General features: G+C 53.3%; 1 long non-coding RNA gene across 1 annotated transcript; it reads right to left on the reverse strand.

The window, feature by feature from the left end:
* Positions 1-3,292: 3,292 nt before the first annotated feature.
* Positions 3,293-5,311, reverse strand: LOC139702469 (uncharacterized). The gene is made up of 3 exons (XR_011705108.1): positions 5,279-5,311; positions 4,405-4,488; positions 3,293-3,477 (listed from the first exon to the last, which is right to left on the reverse strand). It is a non-coding gene; the product is annotated as an uncharacterized lncRNA (long non-coding RNA).
* Between the last annotated feature and the right edge of the window lie 17,231 nt (positions 5,312-22,542).

Genomic DNA, 22,542 nt, shown 5'->3' on the forward strand with positions numbered 1-22,542 from the left:
CTTTCCCCACCCTTCTCAAGTCAGAGGGCTTGTCTGTGTGGAGGTGTGTCTGGCCACAACCCCTGAAGACCCAATCCTCGCACCTGACCTTGGGACACTGCCCCCCTTAATCTTCACTGGATGGGATTTTCCCCAGAATTTTTTGTTCCCCAATAAAAGTCCACTCCCTGGTGTGTTCTTTCTCTCTCGCTGGCCTCTTCAGTAAACCTCGCTACTCTAATAGGTAGCTTGAGGCTGGAGGTAGGGAGAAGCTGTCCTGGAGCTGGTTTAAAGGTAACTAGAGCCTGTCTCTTTAATTCAGACTCCCGTTTGGATTTGCCTCATAGCCGAACCTTCATTTATGAAGCCTGTGCTGGCCAAGGGCTAAATGCCTGGGGTCTGCCAGGTACAGCACCGGGAGGGCTTGCAGAGAAGGAGCGGCCCTGGTCAGCATCTGCCCTCCTGCTCAGCCCCAGGCTCCAGGCTCCCTGGCTGCACTCACTGTCCTGTGCAAGTTCCCAGGACCCCCTTTCACAGCATGGGACTCTACTTCTCTCCAGGGCTCTGTGGGTGTCCACCAAGAAGGTCACTGAGGAAGTCCGTGAGGACATGGGGCTCATAGCAGGTGCTCAGACCCACCTCCCATCTCATTCCCCATCCTCCCAACCCTGGGTGCATGGAGAACTTTGCCATCTGAGCCCCCACACTCTCCTCATTCACCCTTTGGCTACCTGCATCTGAATGCAATGCCAAAACCTAGACACTTTCTCTAATGGTAGATGCTCTATGCTCACATCCTCTCCCTCTTCCCCTCCAATCCTAACTGCCTCTCTCCCCCTGCAAAAGAAGGCTCAGTCCCACGCCTTGAGCTCCTGCACCTCCTGTGCCTCATCCTCTCCCTTAAAAGTGTGGATCCTGCAGTTCTAGTTGGGAGTCCATCTTTGATCAGGAACAGGCTCCTGGAGGCCCCAGATGTGGGGTCAATGAGGCATCAGCACAGTGACCCAGTGACCGTGGCTACAAACTCACACTCAGGGTCTTTGGGAAAACATTTTATCTGCAATTAAATCCTATCTTTATTGTGTTACAAAAAAGCACATGTCATAGGGGAAGGTGGAGAAGGTGAGAGCAGGAGGAAGCGATGGCCTGCATGGAGATGCACAGGAGACCTCAGCCCTGGAGCCAGACCGGCATCTCTGTGGTCTGTGAGCAGGGAGATGGAGGCCAGCAGAAGCAGCCAAACCTTGAGCACTCTGCTGTTGAAGCTGATCAGGAGGCACTTGGTAGATGCTTCTACTCCACCTCTGACCAGGGCTGCATTGGCCTTCACCTCCTTTCCACGTGGCAGGGCTGAGCAAGGCCATTATCTTAGAGGGCAGGGGACATCTGCAGTCCGGATTTTCCAAAAGAGCCAAGGCTGCCTTTCCATGTGAAGATGGCTTATGATTTTATTTACCTTTCACTACACCACTTCTTCCCTGGAAGGGCAGAAGTAAGAACCTCTCAGTGTCATCCCTCAAGCCATGGGGATCAGATCTTTTTTCTAGTTATGGTCCCCCCATCAGTCTGTCCCTTTCATCTATGGACTAGACTCATCATCTCAGGCCTGGTCAGGAGCACAATCTGCAGCCACATTTCCAGCCAAAGACAAAAACTACCCCAGCCCCCACTGTCCTCTAAAGACTCAGGAGACTCCCAGAACCTGCCAGAAGCTCACTCCAGAAGAGAGCTCAGAACTCACCCCACAGTGTGCATGAGTCTGCCATTGAGTGTGGTCACTGGGACAAAACATCCATAGAGCCTGGTGCAGTGGTCATACCTATAATGCCAGCTACCAGGAGACTGAGGCAGGAGGATCACATGTTTGAGGCCAGATTGGAGGATTTCCTGAGATCCTGTGTTGAAATTAAAAAAAAAAAAAAAGTCTGGCAGAGTGCCCCTGGGTTCTGTACCCAGTATCACAAACCAACAAATGCATGCATGTTCTTTAAACATCCACACACTGATGTGCCAAGAGCCAGCATTAGGATCCAGGATGATCCCAGACCTGCCTGTGGAGGAAGCGAGTACCCATCAGCACCACGCCTGTCCCTGCCTCAGCACGCCTGGTCCTGCTGCCTGTCCACTGTCAGCTGAGCTTGGCTCAGGTGTGTCTAGGATGGGGTTGCCCTAGTCTTTATCTTGGCATTTGTTTTGTCTTGACCTGGCTCAGCTCAGCCCGGACTTGGTCTGGGCTTTTAGTCGTGTATGGACCCTTGGCCTTGTGACTTATCCTACTCTGTTTACACAGACTTCTGTGTGCTCCTAGATTTAACTTCAGTCTAGGTATGTCCAAGTCTCTGAACGAGCCCACCAACCCATGGGGCTCCCTTGGGGACAGCTGCTTGGTAAAGCGCCTGTCATCTCACTGGAACAGTCAGGCAGAACAGCCTCATAGCCATAGGACAGGACTTGGCCTCTCCTTAACCTGCCCCTGTCTGCATCCTTCCCTGGAGGGTGCTGCTAGTACCACACCGAGCATGGGCCCGGGGGCAGATGGGCCTGGGTTCTGGTACCTGCTCTGCCCCTCATTTCTTGGGTTCCACTGACAAAGTCACATCAATCCCCTGAGCATCTTTGCCGTTTGGAAACTGAGGGGATCACTGCTCCCTTACAGACTTGAGGCAGGTGGTCCATGACATCAGGTGTGTCGAGCATCCTGCTGGACTCAGGGCAGGAAAAAAGCTCTCAACTTAGGAAAGCTCTTTACTCCCCAGTTTTATCCCAGGATGGAGCCAGAAGCTCTTCCTACCCTTGTGCCTTTTCAAGTCGGACCGGACCTATGAAGTTCCTTCTCAGTGCCCCTCAGTTCCTGCTCCCACACAGCCGACTTGCTCTGTGCTCACATCCTCTCCCTGTTCCCCTCCAATCCTACTGCCTCTCTCCCCCTGCAAAAGGAGGCTCAGTCCCACGCCTTGAGCTGGGTGCTGGGGCAGAGGCCAGTCCTGCAGCTCAAGAGAGGGCCCTGCTTGTTCTGGAGGGTGATGGTGCCAGCTCTGTGGCTGTGCCCTTCTTGAGGGTGGCCTGCAGGCCTGGCCAGGGCACTGCTGAGGGATGTAGCCTTGCACAAGAATGCTCCAGGGCTACTGGAAGAGAGCTGCAGAGAGTGGCAGGCAGCAGTGCAGGGATCTAGAGGCAAGGGCAAGTGGCCAGGGCAGAGGCCTGTGTGGGAAAGGCTGCTATATACCATCTAGTAGACAAGTAGACCTTCCCCCAAAGACCCAGCTAATGAATGTACACATCGTATTCCACAGGCACATACCTATGGACCAAGGTCAAAACTTCAGAACCAGAACTGTGCAGGGGGTGGGGGTGCCTTGTCCTGAGTCCATCTGACAGCTGGGTCTGTTCCTACTCCCTGTGGCCTTCTGTGCAGTTGCACCATGTTCCTGCCCACTCTGTCCAGCTTCTCAGCTCCTTCACCTTCACTCTTCATCACACGGAGTTTCCTCCCTTGGTCTGAAAAAGAATTTTCTTATCACACTGCACTGCCCATTTCATGGGCTCATCCTGCCTTACTGGATAAACACTTCCTCTTGCCCCTTTCAAGTGTTTTACAATTTCTAGAAGTGGACAAGTGAGCCAGAGTTCCTTCTGATTGTTCCAACTGCATTATTGAGCCCAAGGCATGTGAGCTTGAGGCTGGGTTGTGTGCTGGTCCAGTTATGAACTTACTTTCCATTACTTCCTACTGGCTTCTTGGCCTGTCGTTTATTTGGAAATATCCATTTCAACTCATCCTCAGTGACACTTGATTTTAAGAATTGTCTTTGCTGATCAGAGGGTGGCTTTGCTTTTATTTATGTTTCTGAGTGCCAGAAAGGTGGATGCGTTTGCCCAACCTCTGAGCTTTCAGTGAATTCTTTTTCTCCTGAAAGTTCCTGTTGGTTGCTCCGAATGAAGGTATATATGGTTTTCTTAAACTCTAACTTCAGGTTCAGAGGAGCCCTGCAGAGCCCAAGCCAAGCTGTCATCTTTGGTTTGGGTTCTTCTAGAGGGAAGCAGTGGTGGAGGCTCCAGGAGAAGAGTCATTTGGAGGGAACAGAGGGCCAGGAGAAGCCTGGGGAGGGAGAGCAGCCCTGGAAGCTGGATGGAAGCAGGGGAGACAGCAAGGGGGTATTAGCCTTCACAGTTGGGCTCTAGGACAGAGCTGGCCCTGTGGCCCCAAACCCTGCCAGCTCTGCTGCATTCTCCCTCAATGCCATGTGCATGGGAACATGTGTGTACAAGTCATACTCGGCCATGGCAGGGCTCACACTTTGACATTTCAGCCCACCCTATGCTGCTAGGACCAGACTCTGGGCCTCCTGTTCCCTGCTGTTCTCACGGCTTACGACCTGGTGATCTCTCCACCAAGTCTTGCTATCACCCATGCTCAGGATTCACCTGAGTCATGTTCAGTTGCAAACATGGCGCTTCTCTACTCCAGGTCCCTTCCTGGCCATGCAGAGTACGGGTCCCATGAGGCATCTACAAAAGGAAAATCGGCAATCACCACCTGTTGCAGGCTGGTTTGCTGTTTTGTTCATTGTCTCAATTTAATGATGAGATGGAGAAAAGGTTAATAATGCAGGAATGTTTATGTCTGTAGCTATTCCACTATGAATAGCTACAAAAGATATGAACAAGAGATATGAACAATAGCTACAAAAGTGTGTGGAACTACACTTCCAGTACTCAACACTAGCATCCATTCAACCAAGAACACACATTTGCCCTACACAAAGTAATGCAATGCACATGAATGTTCTGCTGGTTTCGTTTTTGTCTTATGTATAAATGAAATTATCAACCAACATTCTTGTCAGAACTACACTCAACTATAGGCCAGTGAACACCACAAGCAAATTCTCTCTTGAATCAGACAGCAGTGAAAGCATTTGCTATGAGATTGATCTCATCTATGGTGGTTCTGTGGCAACCATCAACTGGCTACAGATACAAAAGACCAGCCACAACTGAAGCATTTAGTGAAAAGCCCTTGATCTATGGAATTTACAATCAAGAGAGGTTTATTTTAAGATGACTTGTGAAGTGTGTGTCACATCCTCTGTACCAGTGAAGTTAATAATGAGTCCAAAAGTGCTCTTCAGAAAGCCTGCTGATCGACATCCAATGGAACGACAGGTAGGGTGCAGGGAGGGGCCCACTGGTGACCTCTGAAGTCCCAGAAGGGCTACAGGGCATGGCACACCACTGGGTGAGGCCCAGGACAAAGCAGGGCCCAGGCCCACCCCACTCAGATCCTTTCCCCATTCACCTGCTAGGCCTGGAGCTCTTCTTCCTCTCCTCAGCGCTGCTCCTCCCACTGGGTATAGAGCAGAACATGGCGAGTATGTCCCCAAAATGCTGAAACTCAAGATGGGGAAGAAGAACCCATTGTCAATCCCCAGGAAGAAACAGACAGGACAGCCAGATGTCTCCAGGAATCATCGCAAGCTGGGGACATGAAGGTCACCTACACATTTAGAGCAGCCAGGCTACACACGATAGACAGCCAAGAAATTAAAAATCTCAGTATCTCAAGAGCCCAAAAGAAACCACATAAAAACCTCTACAAAAAACAAGAAAAAAGTAAATACTTAAAAGAGTCCAGAAGACTGAGTAGGCAGACCAGGAAACTAACAGTGACAGTCATCAGAGTGAAAGAACACACTAAAGAACAGGACATGGGATGAGGAAAAAGACTTCGTTTCCAGGCCTTCCTGAGGGAACTTGGGGAAAAGGAACAGGGCTGCGACCCTGGTGAGGGGGTGGGGGCCGCCACGAAATACTGACAAGCCTTGGAAATTGGCCCCCGCATCCACGGGTCCCTGGCACCTTGTGCTCATGCACAGGAGCACAGCCCCATGGGCCAAAAGGCCAGAAAATGGCCTGTCAGGATGGATGGATCCGGGTCCTGGTTGCCCTTGCAGTTGACATCCCCTGACAGTGGTCTTGAGGTCGCAGGTTTTCTGCACAAGCCTGCCTGCAGGGCCGCACCAAAGGCCAAGGGAGGTGTTTGCCAGGAGGAACTCTCCATTTCCCAGGTGGCCTCTTCCACAGGAACCCTTCAGCCCTCAGGCCAAAGAGGGTGTCCCAGGCCAGGCCGGGATGGAAAGGCCCCATCCACACAGTTCACTCCCCAGGCACCAGGTGGCATTAGGGTTCAGAGGAGACTGGGCCCTGGCAGGCGAGGGTCGCTCCCCCACAAGGCCCAGGGCATACTGAGCACTGGCGAGGGAGGGGCACCACTCACGGGCCCAAGAGGAGACCCACTGGGCACTGCTGGGCAAGGGGCGCTCACCCATAGGACCCAGAGGGGTCTGAGCCAGGGGTGCTCAGCCTCGGGACACAGAGGACACTGGGGACCTTCGGGCGAGGGGCGCTCACCCACGGGCCCCAGAGCTCACTAGTCCATGGCGCGCCTGGGGGGCTCGCCCCAGAGGCCCGGGCACACCAAGGACCCTCGGGCGAGGAGCGCTCACCCGCAGGCCCCTGAGGACAAGGAAGCCTGCTGGGAGCCCCCCAAGCCCCCGCAAGACAGGCGATTCAGCCAAAGGACCACAAGGACACTGGGCACTGATGGGTGAGGGGCGCACACCCGCAGGCCACTGTGCAGAAGGAATACTAAGGACCCAGGGGCCCTCCCCTAGCAGGACCCTGGGGAAAGGGAACAGGGCTTCAACCCTGGTGTGGGGGTGGGGGGCCGCCAGGCAAGCACCTGCAGCACCCAGGGCGCACTGAGCACTGCAGGGCGAGGGGCGCTCACCAGCAGGACCCAGAGAGTCCTGGGAACTGGAGGCTGCAGCCTGGGGCGCTCACCCACAGCCAGCAGGCCAGGCCCAGCCCTGCCGAAGGGAGGGGCGCTCACCCCCAGGAACTAGGGAAGCCTGGTCTCAGGAGGGCCAGGGTGGCTCCCCTCCACACTCAGGGCCGCTGGGGCCCTGCTGGGTGAGGGGCGCTCACCCCCAGGACACCAAGCAGCCTGAGCACTGGGGGCCAAGGGTGCTCCCCTCCCAGGAACCCTGGAGAATGAGCGCCCCTGGGAGAGGGGTGCTCACCCACAGGGCTCAGAACCCCAGGCACCTTTTGCGGAGGATCCCTCAGCCCCAAGTCTCACTTACATGGGTGAGGGTGGGACAGTGATGCCCTTTCACGGGGCTCAGCAGGGTCCTCCAGGATGGTGGGGAGATGTCCTTTGCCAAATCTCCCCCCCTCCACCGTCCTGCCCAGGTGGGCCTTGCTCCGGATCCAAGGGTCCCATAGCGTTCTTCCCTGGGGCCCAGAGAGCCCCCGGTGGCGTGTCCCAGGAGATCCTGAAAAGCCTTGGAAATTGGCCCCTGCATCCACTGGTCCTGTGCACATTGCACTCATGCAAGGGAGCACAGCCCCATGGGCCAAAAGGCCAGAAAATGGCATGTCAGGATGGATGGATCCGGGTTCTGGTTTCCCTTGCAGTTGACATCCCCTGACAGTGGTCTTGAGGTCGCAGGTTTTCTGCACAAGCCTGTCTGCAGGGCCGCACCAAAGGCCAAGGGAGGTGTTTACCAGGAGGAACTCTCCACTTGCCAGGTGGCCTCTTCCACAGGGACCCTTCAGCCCTCAGGCCAAAGAGGGTGTCCTGGGCCAGGAGGGAAAGGCCCCACCCACACAGTTCACTCCCCAGGCACCCGGTGGCATTAGGGTTCAGAGGAGACTGGGCCCTGGCAGGCGAGAGGTGCTCCCCCATAGGGCCCAGGGCATACTGAGCACTGGCGAGGGAGGGGCGCCACCCACGGGCCCCAGAGGAGACCCACTGGGCACTGCTGGGCGAGGGGCGCTCACCCATAGGACCCAGAGGGGACTGAGCCAGGGGCGCTCAGCCTCGGGACAAAGAGGACACTGGGGACCTTCGTGCGAGGGGCGCTCACCAGCAGGCCCCAGAGCTCACTAGTCCCTGGCGCACCTGGGGGGCTCGCCCCAGAGGCCCGGGCACACCAAGGACCCTCGGGCGAGGAGCGCTCACCCGCAGGCCCCGGAGGACAAGGAAGCCTGCTGGGCGCCCCCCAAGCCCGCACAAGACAGGCGGCTCAGCCAAAGGACCACAAGGACACTGGGCACTGATGGGTGAGGGGCGCTCACCAGCAGTCCGCTCTGCAGAAGGAATGCTAAGGACCCAGGGGCCCTCCCCTAGCAGGACCCTGGGGAAAGGGAACAGGGCTTCGACCCTGGTGTGGGGGTGGGGGGCCGCCAGGCAAGCACCTGCAGCACCCAGGGCGCACTGAGCACTGCAGGGCGAGGGGCGCTCACCAGCAGGGCCCAGAGAGTCCTGGGGACTGGAGGCTGCAGCCTGGGGCGCTCACCCACAGCCAGCAGGCCAGGCCCAGCCCTGCCGAAGGGAGGGGCGCTCACCCCCAGGAACTAGGGAAGCCTGGTCCCAGGAGGGCCAGGGTGGCTCCCCTCCACACTCAGGGCCGCTTGGGCCCTGATGGGTGAGGGGCGCTCACCCCCAGGACCCCGAGCAGCCTGAGCGCTGGGGGCCGGCCGAGGGTGCTCCCCTCCCAGGAACCCTGGAGAATGAGCGCCCCTGGGAGAGGGGCGCTCACCAACAGGGCTCAGAATCCCGGGCACCTTTTGTGGAGGATCCCTCAGCCCCAAGTCTCACTTACCTGGGCCAGGGTGGGACAGTGGTGCCCTTTCACGGGGCTCAGCAGGGTCCTCCAGGACGGTGGGGAGATGTCCTCTGCCAAATCTCCCCCCCTCCACTGTCCTGCCCAGGTGGGCCTTGCTCCGGATCCAAGGGTCCCACAGGGTTCTTCCCTGGGGCCCAGAGAGCCCCCGGTGGCGCGTCCCAGGAGATCCTGACAAGCCTTGGAAATTGGCCCCCGCATCCACGGGTCCCAGGCACCTTGTGCTCATGCACGGGAGCACAGCCCCATGGGCCAAAAGGCCAGAAAATGGCCTGTCAGGATGGATGGATCCGGGTCCTGGTTGCCCTTGCAGTTGACATCCCCTGACAGTGGTCTTGAGGTCGCAGGTTTTCTGCACAAGCCTGCCTGCAGGGCCGCACCAAAGGCCAAGGGAGGTGTTTGCCAGGAGGAACTCTCCACTTGCCAGGTGGCCTCTTCCACAGGGACCCTTCAGCCCTCAGGCCAAAGAGGGTGTCCCAGGAGGAACTCTCCAGTTTGCAGGTGCCTTTTCCACAGGGACCCTTCAGCCCTCAGGCCAAAGAGGGTGTCCCAGGAGGAATTCTCCACTTTGCAGGTGGCCTCTTCCACAGGGACCCTTCAGCCCTCAGGCCAAAGAGGGTGTCCCAGGAGGAACTCTCCACTTCCCAGGTGGCCTCTTCCACAGGGATCCTTCAGCCCTCAGGCCAAAGAGGGTGTCCCGGGCCAGGAGGGAAAGGCCCCACCCACACAGTTCACTCCCCAGGCACCAGGTGGCATTAGGGTTCAGAGGAGACTGGGCCCTGGCAGGGGAGGGGCGCTCCCCCACAGGGCCCAGGGCATACTGAGCACTGGCGAGGGAGGGGCGCCACCCACGGGCCCCAGAGGAGACCCACTGGGCACTGCTGGGCGAGGGGCGCTCACCCATAGGACCCAGAGGGGACTGAGCCAGGGGCGCTCAGCCTCCGGACAAAGAGGACACTGGGGACCTTCCGGCGAGGGACGCTCACCCGCGGGCCCCAGATCTCACTGGTCCCTGGCGCACCTGGGGGGCTCGCCCCAGAGGCCCGGGCACACCAAGGACCCTCGGGCGAGGAGCGCTCACCCGCAAGCCCTGGAGGACAAGGAAGCCTGCTGGGCGCCCCCCCGAGCCCGCTCAAGACAGGTGGCTCAGCCAAAGAACCCGGAGGACACTGGGCACTGATGGGTGAGTGCCGCTCACCCACAGGCCACAGTGCAGAAGGAATGCTAAGGACCCAGGGGCCCTCCCCTAGCAGGACCCTGGGGAAAGGAACAGTGCTGCGTCCCTGGTGTGGGGTTGGGGGGCTGCCACACACGCACCTGCAGGACCTTGGGCCCACTGGCACTGCTGAGTGAGGGCGCTCACCCATGGGATCCAGAGGGGACTGAGCCAGTGGTGCTCAGCCTGGGGACACAGAGGACACTGGGGACCTTCGGGCGAGGGGCACTTCCCCACATCCTGCAAGGGAGGTCTATCACTCTTGTAGGGAGAGGTGTTCACCCCCGTGAACTAGGGAAGCCTGAGCCTAGCACTGCTGGGCGAGGGTCCTTACCTGCAGGATACCTGCAGAATGAGAGCAGTTGGGAGGAGCTTGGTTACTCATAGTGCTCAGAGTTCCTTTTATCTTTCATGGAGTATCCCTCAGCTCCAAGTCTTCTTACCTGGGCCAGGCTGGACAAGAGGAAACAGCACTTATGATATTGAAGCATCCTGCATTTGTCCCAAGGATACTGAGCACTGCTTGGCAAGAGGGTCTATCACTAATGTCCCATGGGGACTGAGTATTCCTGGGCATGGGGCACTCATCTACAGGTCCCTGTATAGACTCAGTTCCGCTGGACAAAGTCCTGTGTCACCACGCAGTTTATATCTTATTGCTCACTGTTCTCAGATGTCTCCTGTTCTGATGTGACCTTGGTACTGATCTGTAGGTTTCATGGGTTCTTCTCTGCTCATGCCGTGTCCTGTGACTCAGTGTTTCCTCTCCACTGGTGATCTGAGAAGTGTCTCCAGGTAATCTCTTGGGGTTCCGCCCACCCTCTCTCCTTTGTATCCAGGATGTTATAGATGTCATAATGGGTGGGGGAGGGGCAGGCACAGCTGCTTGGAGAGGTGTCAGTGTCCTCAAGACTAACATTTCATTGGACCTAATAACCTCTGCCCCCATTGGTTCAAGTCAAAGACCTGAACAGCCTTGGTCAAATTCAGTTCCTGATTCTTGTCCCTTGAATTGAATGATTCCATTGGGGGTGCTGTCCTGGGCATCAGAGGTTTGGGGTCACAGTGTAACTGTGGAGTTTGAGAGCCCCAGTTTCCCATCTAGTTCCTGCTGGTGCCAGGGGCATCTCTGCCTGCTGCTTTCTAAATAGAGACCCCATGCCTGGTTTCTAAACCTCATTTCCTCTGTGTTCAGCCCCAGGAAGCCTAGGTCTCCCCTTTCTCTTCTCCCCTTCTCCAGCCCTCCTCAGGCACATGCAGACTGCCATGCTGCACTGGGTCTTCTGTCCCTGACAGGAGTCCCATAGGCTCCTGTGTGGTGCTCATTGAAGGGTGGGAAGAAAGTCCCACCACAGGCCCGGGATCTCTCATAGTCCTCAAGCTCCTCAGCCAGGGGCACTTGTGACCAGGCAGAGCCTGCCTCTCCCCCACAGGCTAGCCCCAGTGTCCCCAGGGCTACAGAGCTGGGGCATGTCCTTATTACCAACTTTCACCCCCGCCACAGACTTCCCCAGGGGGCTGTGGTTTTAAAGGAGCCCTGAGGTGTCTGGGCCCCACGGGGATGGACAGGGATCATGGTTTAGCTGCAGGGACCACAGCTCAGCCACCGTATCAGCCTCTGCCAGAAACTGCAGCACTGAATCAGAACCCACCTGAGCAGACTTCCTGGAAGTCCCAGAGCAACTTTACCTAGGATGTCCACAGCTGCCTCGCTTTTGTCTTTTTGTGCTTATGGGTTTGGGGGGTTTTAGTGATAAATTCATCCTTTGGTTTTGCACACTTAAATTATACATCTGTTTTGTTTCAAAGGAAGCTTTTGGCTCTAGGGCCCTCTCTGCTCCTTTGCTGGTAAGCTCCACTTTTTCAAGGTTACTTAGGGGACTGTCCACCAGTCCTCAAATTAACTAGCCTGCACCCCTGAATGTGAATCTGCTTTCCTAAATAAATTGCCTCTCTGATAAGGAAGGAAGGAAGGAAGGAAGGAAGGAAGGAAGGAAGGAAGATAAATTAACTTTCAGACTGTTTGGGCATGGAAGACTTTGATAAAGACTTGCACATAGCATCCTAAAGTTAAATAATACGACCATGTGACCTCAGCTTGTTTCAGCAGATCACAGCATGACTCAGATCTAACTGCCTGTGTATAGACTTGGTACTTACATACATGGTGCTTTGTCTCATGGCTAAAATCTTAACCTAGCAAGATCTCTGACAAAGGGGTTAATTTAGATTTGTCGGAGACAATAAAGTCAACTTCAAAACTGAAACACGTTTGTTTTGTTTTCTTTTTGTTTGGGGCCGGGGGTTTCCTGCCATTCAGTATTACTACAGCAATTTTTAGGGTTTTAGGTTAAAGTATTAACAATGCTTCTCTGGGATCTCAAAATTTCATGAGAAGGTAATCGAGAAATAACTTAAAAATAAATTTGGTGGCCAGTCACTATGGCACATGCCTATAATCCCAGCGGTTCGGGAGGCTGAGGGAGGACTGTGAGTTCAAAGTCAGCTTCAGAAACTTAGCAAGGTGATAAGGAACAGTGAGACCCTGACTCTAAATAAAATACAAAATAAGGCTGGGGACGTGGCTCAGTGGTTGAGTGTCCCTGAGTTCAATCCCCAACCAAATAATAATAATAATAATAATAAATTTGGTGAGGATAAATAGGGTGTTTATAAATATATGTGATAGGAGTAAAACATCCAAATAATTTATAAGTGAGTTAAAATACTAAGCCATCCTCTGCTAAGTATGAATCAAGTACTTGGCTTCTTGAAGTCTGTTAAAAGGCACTGCATTTGGGTCTGTTCCATGTGGTTCACAGATTCCTGGTATAGAAAAACAGTGACGTCATGAAGGATTATCTGATCTTCTAATAAGTTTGAGAATGACTATTCTAGAGGAACAATTAAGTGTCTAGAAAAAAAATTTTTAATTAGAAAGCAATCTCATAAGGAGACATACTTCAGTGGACTTTGAGCAATGAAGTTTTAAGATATTTAATGATCATTTTTGTCATCCATTTTAAATATCTGGTAGTCAATAGTTAAGCTTTAAAATAGCCACTCACCCAATACTGAAGCTTTAAAATAGCCACCTTCTATTTTAGGTAGCAGTCAGTTTAAGGGAAACATCTTTTGTTTTGTGGTAGGTGGGCTAACGAAGGCTATTCTGATAGAGGCAGCAGCTCTGGCCCTTTCTGCCTGTTGAGATCCCTTTACTATGTGGCCCAATGCCAGCAGCCGTGGCAGGGACAGCAGGGACTTCTCTGCAAAATGTCAGCTGCTGCTCTATTTCTATCACTCCCTTGCTTACATTAGATTCTTTAAAATGTATTTTTAAAAATCCCTTTGGTGTTTTAGGAAAGTCTTGCAGGATTCAAAAACAAAAATCTTAAGCTAGGCCAGGTGGCACACGCCTGTGATCCCAGCAACTCGGGAGGCTGAGGCAGGAGGATTGTGAATTTGAGGACAACTTAGTGAGACACTGTCTCAAAATAAAAATGAAAAGGGTTGGGGATGCAGCTCAGTGCTACAGTGACCCTGGGTTCAATCTCCAGGACCAAGAAAAAACAAAAATCTTGATCTTTTCACATTCAAATCTGTTGTGTGCTGTTGCTGTTGCTGGTGAGTGACCAGATTTTGCACCTGCACATGGCACTGGTCCATCTGGAGTGTGCACATGATAGGCATTAGAGGGTTTGCAACTGAACTGTTCCCTCAAAGTCGTGTGTTGAAGTCTTGGTCTTCAGGGCAGAAGTGTTCAGAGTGGGGCTTGGGAGAAGTGATCGGATCAAGACAACTCTGACCTCGCTGACAAATCAGTCCTTTACTGGGTCATCTTGGAGGAGAATACTGGAAGGTGGGGAGGAAGGACGAGGGGCGTAGGGAGAGGAAGGGTGATCTCATCCCCAGGCCCTCCCTCTCCCTCTCCTTCCCAGCCCCCAAGAAGCCAGCAACTTTCCTCTGCCAGGAGCTTCCCATCATGATGCTCTACCTGGGGCTCAGAGTCAATAGAGCCAGTGACCATGGTCTGAAATTCTGGAACCATGAGCCAAAATAACCCTTCCTCTTGTAAGTCGATTTCTCTGGTGTTTTGTCACAGGGACAAAACTCTGAGTAATTGCGTCTGCATCGCCTTACAGGACCATGGACAGCTCCTGTAATGTAACTTGATGATGGGTTCCAGGTTGGTTCAACCTAAGAACCACTCCTTCTAACTCTCTCTGTCACCCAAGTTAGACCCAAAGGGCCTTTCCACACTGACTTCCCCTCTGATGTGGGACCACATCAGACCAAGGATGGAGCAAGTCCACCTCGGCACTGAGGGACCAAACCACCTGGTGGAAGATCAGCAAAGTCTTCAGAGAAAGCCACTCTAGAGGAGGAAATTGTCAGAGTCAAAATGGAGTCACTGGTGTCAGCCCAGAGTACTGAGGCATCCTGCACCAGGCACAGTCACTGGGCTTCCTGGGCACCTCTGCGCCTGGGCTCCTTCTTGCCTCCTGCTCTGCAGTTTGTGACAATGCTCTGTGTTCAGGAAGAAACATCTGCTCTGCCCCAGGTGCCTTGATAGGGTTCCCACTGCAGTCCAGCAGCAAATGGCCTGTCAGATGATGGCACTCCAGAGCCCTCAAGACTGAGTAACAGTTGGGAATGGGGAGGGAGTGGACTGTAATGGTGCCCATTTAAAGTTAGAAAATTTCTAAGAAAGATTTTTTTTCTTTCTCAGTCCCCAGCCATTTCCTGAAAACCTGTTCATCCTCAATTGGTGTTTGGGGCTACTGGAAGAGAACAAATGTATTCTACATGTTCGAGAAGGATGTGTACTTTGGGAGGAACTGCATGGCCTTAATGCTTGCTGACCCCCTCCCCCAATTTAATGTTGAAATTTGTGGAGCATTGGAGAGAGGATTCGGCCAGGGGGGCAGAGACTCTATGGGTGGCATTAATGCTCTCCTGAAAGAGGCCCAAGCTTCTGCCATGTGAGAGCATAGCCAGAGGTGATGTCTGCCAACCAGAAAGTGGCCCTCTCCAGATACCAAGTCTTCCAGTGCCATGACCTTGGACTATGAGCATGCGGAACTGAGCAAGAATGTCGGCTGCGTGTTAGTCAGACTTGGATCATTGCACAAAATGCCCAATGCAGCTAACTTTATGAAAAGAAGAGGCCAATTAGCTCAGTTTTGAAGGTGGAAAACCATGGCAACTGCCTCAGCTCAGTTCTTGTGAAGGCCTCATGATAATGGCGATGGGGACCTCAACAGCAGGGGTGTGTTGGAGCAAGCATCACATTTCAAGTGGGGGGCAGGCAGGCTCTGGCCACGGACCCAGGGACTGCCCTAGCGTTACACCTGGGAACCTTGTTTAGAGCAACTTATTCTTTTATGTCTCCAGATTCCTAAGGCTGTCCACATGTCATCCCTCTCCAGGGCTCTAACTCTAGTCCTGTGGGCCAGCTCTGCTATTCTGTGCCTGTCACATCTGGCTCCCTGGGGATTGCTTCCTGTCAAGCAGCTATGAAAGAGCCTGTCACCCCAGGGATTCCTCACCCCCAATCCCATTCTCACCTTCTTCCTCCTGGCACTCTAGAAGCATCCCTAGCACAAGACCACACTTTGGTGTAACTGGTCTGGCACTTCTGCCAGCAGGCAGGGACTGGACACAGCCCCCGAGTGTGCATCCCAGGGGCTGCTGCTTTCAGCCCAGAACCCCAAAACACAGGTCCAGGCAGCCTCTGGCCTCCAGCCTAGGGTAACCCCAGGTTCTGGTGAAGCTGGGCCTGCCCAGAGGCCTGGGCTTCCTATCTCAAGTGTCCTGGGCCCACAGGGGTCCTGCAGCCACTTGTGGGGCTCAACATCCTCTTTGTTCTGGCAGCACTGCCACCAACTCAGTTCCAAAGATTTTCCCCTTTATTTATTTTTATTTAATTTATGTAATCAATTCATTTAGTAGTACTGAGGATTGCACCCAGGGGCACTGACTGCTGGGTTACAGACCTATTTTTATTTTATTTTGAGACAGGGTCTTGAAGTTGCCCAGGCTACTCTAAAACTTGTGATCCTCCTCCTCAGCCATCCAAGGCACCAGGATACAGGCCAGTGCCACTCAACAACTGATGGCTTTTTAAAGAATCCTCAGCATTTTGTCCTGACCAGTAGTGTAAGGGTTTGTCAAAAATGACAGAAGGGCAGGGGTCTGGGGGTAGGAAGGACAATAGAATGAATCAACATTATTACCCTATGTACACATATGACTATAATACCTGTGGGATTCTACATCATGTGCAAACAGAAGAATGTGAAATCAGACTCCATTTATGTATGATATATCAAAGTACATTCTACTGTCATGCATAACTAATCAGAAAAAAATAAAAATTACATTTTTAAAATAAAAAAACAGGAGTTCTCTTAAAATTCTCTTATTTTCCATTTCAACTTAATAATAAATAAATAAATAGTAGTAAAGATAAACCCACAACTTGCCTTGGCGTCGCCCACCTGGCCCTTCCTGAACCGTCTGTCCTCTGGCCTGCGAGGTTTCCTTCTCGAAGGTTGGGGGCGCGCTCGAGGTTTCCTTCGAAACCTTCTGGGGGCGCTAGGCAATGGGCACGCGGCGACCCACCTCCCTGCTCCCCTCTGGACGCCGCGGAGGGCTGCTGTCTACTATGGCGCCCGCTCAGGCTTCACAATGAGACTGGGGTGCAAAAGGTCCGGCCCCGGCGTCACCCACAAGGGATGAAGACAGGGCGGCTTGCAGCTCCCTCCCTCAGCCTTCGGACCCTGACCAGCAGGGAGCTAGCTTGAGGGAATGCCTCTGCTCTTGAGCCTCTTCCTTCTGGCCATGCTTCTGATCCCAGCCACCAGGGAGGCCGAGGTAGGAAGATCTCAAGTTCTGGCCAGCCTGTACAACCAATCGAGACCCTCTCTCAAAATAAAAAAGGCTGGGGATGCGACTCAATGGTTGGACACCCCTGTAAGGCGGACGCTCTCCAAGTCTGTGGCACACCCAGCCAGCCCATTTCCATCCAGGAACCGGCCTCATCCAGGGCCAACTGTGGGTGGTAAATGGGGTTTGAGTTTGCCAGCCCCCATGCCTGGCCAGGGAGACTGCATCAGCTAGAGGAATAGGGACTGTCCCGCCAGGAGGCGCTGGTGGTTGCTATGGTAACATTGGCAGTGACCCCAGCAAGTGTCCCAAAGGGGATCACCTTTGCTCAAGCAGAAGTTCAAAAACTTGGAAAGTGGGGGGTAATGCCTGCGAGGACAGTCACTCAGCCAGTGGCCAGTGCTCGCTAAGTCGCACTACCCTTCAAAGGCACAGTGAGACTGTGCAGGGGTTGACAGGCAGGGAGGATGGGTGTGAAGGTGTGAGAACCACAAAGTCCTGTGGTCCATTTTCAGAATTGAGTGTTTAGCTAGCCTGGTGTAAGAGCCAGTTGCAGCCATTTTAACTACAGCCCTTCCCTTTTCCCACAGTTTTAAAGTGAGCCAATCACATAGATGGTAGGCCCTGAGTGCTTCTTATCAGAGCAAGGGGCAGTGCTGCCTTAGGGATAAAAAGAGGCAGCCTGCTCACCCAGGGTGCTTTCTCACTGAACTGTTCCAGAGCACATCCTTCTGCAGAAGTAATGTTTGCCTTGCTGAATAACTTGAGCAGTGCCTGATTTCTTGCAGCACAGGGTATTTCCAGCAAGGGGCTCACCAACCTGAAGGCCCAATGCAGCTGCAAGGTAGGCACTGCAGGGAGACTGGAACATGGGGTGGAGACACTGTGACTGACGGAACCTGGAGCCTTTCCAGCTCAGACTCTTGCCCCACTGCCTGCAGGTGCATCTGAATGTCAGCTGCCCGACCCTCACCATGCACTCAGCACGCTGGCCTGAGTAGGGAGACAGAGCTGGGTTTTTATTATTGTTTATGCATTGTCTCCATCTAATCTTGAGACTCCAGCTGGAGCTGGCCAGTGTGGTCCTTGAGCAGCAGTTAAGTCCAGTCCCCAACCACTTCCCTCCTCCTGCTAACAGGAAGCTCTGCCCTAATAGCCCCAGGGCCCAGTGTAGGACAACTAGGGGCTGGACAACTATGCTTCTTTGTCCACCCAAATTGTTCAAATTAACCAATCAACAGAGAGCAGGAAAAACCTAGCTACCCCTACCTGTGAGCCATTGTCAACCCCCATAGCTCCAGAGGGCCATCACCCAGCCCCAGGGACACCCCCTGTGGCCCTACCTGGCAGCTTCCTCTTGGTTAGAGCTCTGCCTTCCATCTCCCCAGGGTCACTGTGGGAGTCCACATTGAAAGACCCTTTAAACCTTCTGTAACAGGGGTCTGGGCAGCCTCTGGCCCCAGCCCCAGGAGGATGAGGCAGGGTGATCCACAGGAAGATGCCCTGAGTGTGAGAAATAGAAAGTCTAGTGGCTCTTTTTCACAGTCTGGTATTCAGCCTTTATTGGATCCAATCGCAGCCCTTTCCTTTTGCCCACCCTAATTCTAAAATTAGCCAATCATGTAGATTACATCCCAGACTCCTCTGAAGGATGTGAAGGGAGGGTACAGGTAAGAACAATGGAAAGAACCCACATGGATAAATCTTCTTTTCCTTTAAAGAGTTCTAAGCAAGCAAATGAACAGTGGCAACACGGTGTAAGAATATAGTAGTTAGTCTTTTTCAGTCACAAGAAGCACACCTGGAGGCTAAGGGTAGGCATTAATGATCACCATCAAGGCCTAATTCAAATGTAAAAGACCTTGAGGCTCCTCTGTGGGCTGGACTGTCCTATGGAACAGTCCAGCCAACTCCTTTATCCCAGAGGTGGAAAACCAGAAGGTGGGGTGAACCCAGATGGAAGTTATAGGAGGACATGTGGGGGTGAACCTGGATGGAAAGGAAGACAGTGGCTTTGATTCTGAGTGTTTAACATAGCTTTTGCTCCATGCTCTACCCAGAACCATGTATAAACTCCTAAGTTGGCACACCAAAATGGGTTTTTCTGCTGTCAGGGCCCCTCCCACATGGTGAATCTGTCCCTTCTCCCTTAAGTAAATCCTGATCCTTTTACTCTTCCCTTTTATCATTGTCTGTGGATCTTATTCTTCAAAATTCAGGAGACAAGAACCAAGAGGAAATTGGTAAAGTCCTCCATGAGGCCACTGGAAGCCACACTCTTGCTGGGCACTGGCCCCACCAACCGACTGCCATGGAATTCTGTGATGGACACTTGGGCTTTGCCTTGTATGTCAGTTTCAGAGGCATTTCTTGTCTGCCACGTGATGTCCTGTGGACACAGGATCATTGCCATCACCATAACTGCCATTCGCCAGCAGGATGGGTGGCACCAGCTCTGCCCACCTTGATCCTGAGGGTCTGACTCTGCAAAGGCATAGTCTCCCTGGAATTGATGGACAAAACACAGAGGCACACATCAGGCAAACACACACCTCCTTACACATCACACAACCCAATACACATGTCACACACACCCACTCAACACACAGTACTATAACTCACATGCCACAAAACACATCATCCTGTCCAAACTGTGCTACACAAACAACACGTGACATGCACAGCACCCAACTATCCACACACAAACACAGCACACACACGTCATGCACACCACACACATACACTGCATACACACCACATACATAAACATTATACTACACACCTACACCATTCTTTGAACATTATTAAAGCTTTTTTGTGGCTCACTATATGATCAGTGTTTGGAAAAGTCTGTGCACGTGTGTCTCTGTGTCCTGCAGCTGCACCTCAGGTTCCAGGGCCATGTGGTGTGGCCATGGGGGGCCTTGGGTCCTAGAGGAGGGGCTCATGTGCCCCTGGGGCTCACCCTCCTGGGCCCTGCTGAGCCCCTCCCATCCTAGCTGCCTCTGGTGATACACTGAGGGATCAGGGCCGAGCTCTTATGCTACCTATCATCCAAGGACACCCCTGGGCACCCACAGGACAGAAGCCGCACCACACAACTCAGTATCCCCATGCTCTAGAGCTGTGGGCTCCCTCCACCCATCACTCAAGTGGCCTTTCCTTCTGCTGGTCCAGATGCCAGGGACTTCCCACCCAAGGACTTTTCCTAATGTCCTTCACATTTCTCCAATGCTCATGCCTCCCCCTGGAATGCAGAACTGGAGAGGGGAATATTAACCATGGGGTGGGCCTCCAGGGTGGGCTCAGAGGCCCTCCTCTCTGGACTCTGTCTCCAACTCTAACTGTGCCTCAGCGACCTGCCCCAAAGCCCAGAAGCTGCTTGGGGTGGTCTGTGCAAGTGGGGGATCCATGTCCTTAGGGGGACATGATTTGGGGGCCTATTATAGGGGGAGAAAAGATGAAAGGTAGGGAGTTCAGGAGGGGACTAAGAAGACCCTGGAAGCTGGGAAACCACAGGCCCAGGGTGTACATAGCCACACCTGCTGTGCAGGGGACATAGACAGCACCTCAGTGAGGGGCCCAGGGTCTGTAGACTGGGGACCCTTGGGAGCCCTAGAAGGGGAGCAGGCACTGGGGAGGAACTTTTGGACTTCTGGACCCAAGAATCTGGAGTCCCTGCTGACTGACTGGGGCATTCACCAGTGTCAGAGAAGACAATATAAAACAGAAAAATGAATTGAATCACAATTTGGCCAAAACCGAGCATGAAGCTGATCTGCCTCTGCCTGTCCTTCCATCTGCAGGAAGGAAGCCAGGAGACAGAGGGAGAATCTGATCTTCCTCTTCTGTCCTACAGAAGCACTGCCATCCACAGGAACAAAGCTGGGATATGCAGTTGTGTAGGCTCAGGGGACCCTGCTGGGGAACTGATCAGTTCCCTCTAGCCCTATATTCCTTCCTGGGTTAGGGCTTTGGCCTGGCCAAAGCTTCCATCCTGGCCATGGGACGGTTGACTGCAGGGAGCTGGGATGTTGGTAGGAAATGGCAGGGATTGAGAAAAGGGCAATATGGAATTTCTTTGAAATTTTCTGATTTTTATTGTGCCTTGTCTCAGTCTCTCCGTCTTGTCCATCCTTCAGTCTTGAGGGATCTGGGGCTCCCTGTCTTCTGGCCCTTTATTGAGATCCCTTTAAGGGAACCCTGAGCTTGTGAGTGAAAAGAGCCAACCTGCAAAGATGCCCACTGCTTCCACCTAGTGGAAAACTTGGGAAACCTGCTCTGAAGCCTTGGCAATGCCTGCTTTAGGTAGGGTTGGCACCCACCCATCTTCATTCTGACAATTCCCCTGTCTCCGAATAATCTTTTCTGAAGACATTACTGATTGTCCATCAAGTGGTCTGGGCCTAAGTCGCTAGAATGGACTTGTCTTGGTCTGATCTAGCCCCTCATCAGGGACAGGTCCCAGTCCCTCCTTGACCAGAAGTTACAGACTGTTAAGAGTCAGTGTCAAAAGACCCTTTCTGAGCCAAATTTGAGCAATAAAGCAGGCTTAGAAAGAGTGGTTCCCGGGCTAAGCTTTTACCTGGAGTCCTGAAGCACTTGCCTGGGGTCCATCAGGAGCAGCACCAGGAGGGCTTGCAGTGGAGAAGGGGCCCTGGTCAGCATCTGCTCCCCTGCCCAGCCCCAGATTCCAGGTTCCCTGGCTGCCGTCACTGTCCTGTCCAAGTTACCAGGACCCCCTTTCACCTTATGGGCCTCCACTTTTCTCCAGGCCTCTGGGGCTGTCCACCATGAAAGTCATTGGGGACATCTGGGGGGTTGTGGGGCTCAAAACAGGTGCTCAGATCTACCTTATTGCCCATCCTCCCAATGCTGCATGCATAGAGAACTTTGCTATCTCCTCATTTATCCTTGGGGTACATGCACCTAAGTGTGGTCCCAAAACCCAGTCCCTTCCTCCAATGGTAGAGCTAAGGGACCCCGGATCTCCTCTGCCTCATCCTCCCCTGTCAAAAGGGTGGATCCTGCAGTTCTTCCTGGGAGACCATCTGAGATCAGGGGCAGGCTCCTGGAGGCCCCAGCTGTGGAGTCAATGAGGCATCACAACCGTGACCAGGTGAACCTGGCTGCTAACTCACACTCAGGGTCTTTGGGAAAACATTCTATCTGCAAATAAATTCTTTCTTTATTGTGTTACAAAACAACACACGTCACTGTGGAAACCTTGGGGAAGGTGGAGAAGGTGAGAGCAGGAGGAAGCGGTGGCCTGCATGGAGACACACAGGAGACCTCAGCCCCTGAGTCAGGCCGGCATCTCTGCGGTCTGTGAGCAGGGAGATGGAGGCCTTACACACTCCGCTGCTGAAGCTGACCTGGAAGGTGCTTAGCAGATGCCTCCACTCCACCTCTGACCAGGGCTGGACGAGGCCTTCGCCTTCTTTCCACTCGGCAGGGCTGAGCAAGGCCATTGTCGCAGATGGCAGGGGACATCTGTAGTCTGGATTTTCCAAAGAGCCAACACTGCCTTTGCATCTGGAGGATGGCAATTTTTTAATTTACCTTTCCCTACAACCTATTCTTCCCTGCAGGGGCAGAAAGACGCACTTTTCAGGTCTGTGTCATTCCTCAAACCATGTGTGTCAGATCCTTTTTTCTAGTTAAGGTCCCCATCAATCTGTCCCTTTCATCCATGGACTGGACCCATCGTCTCAGCCCTAGTCAGGGGCACATTCTGCAGCCGCATTCCCTGCCAAAGACTAAAATTAC

Source organism: Marmota flaviventris, chromosome 17 (genome assembly GCF_047511675.1).
Source record: "Marmota flaviventris isolate mMarFla1 chromosome 17, mMarFla1.hap1, whole genome shotgun sequence".
NCBI lineage: Eukaryota > Metazoa > Chordata > Mammalia > Rodentia > Sciuridae > Marmota > Marmota flaviventris.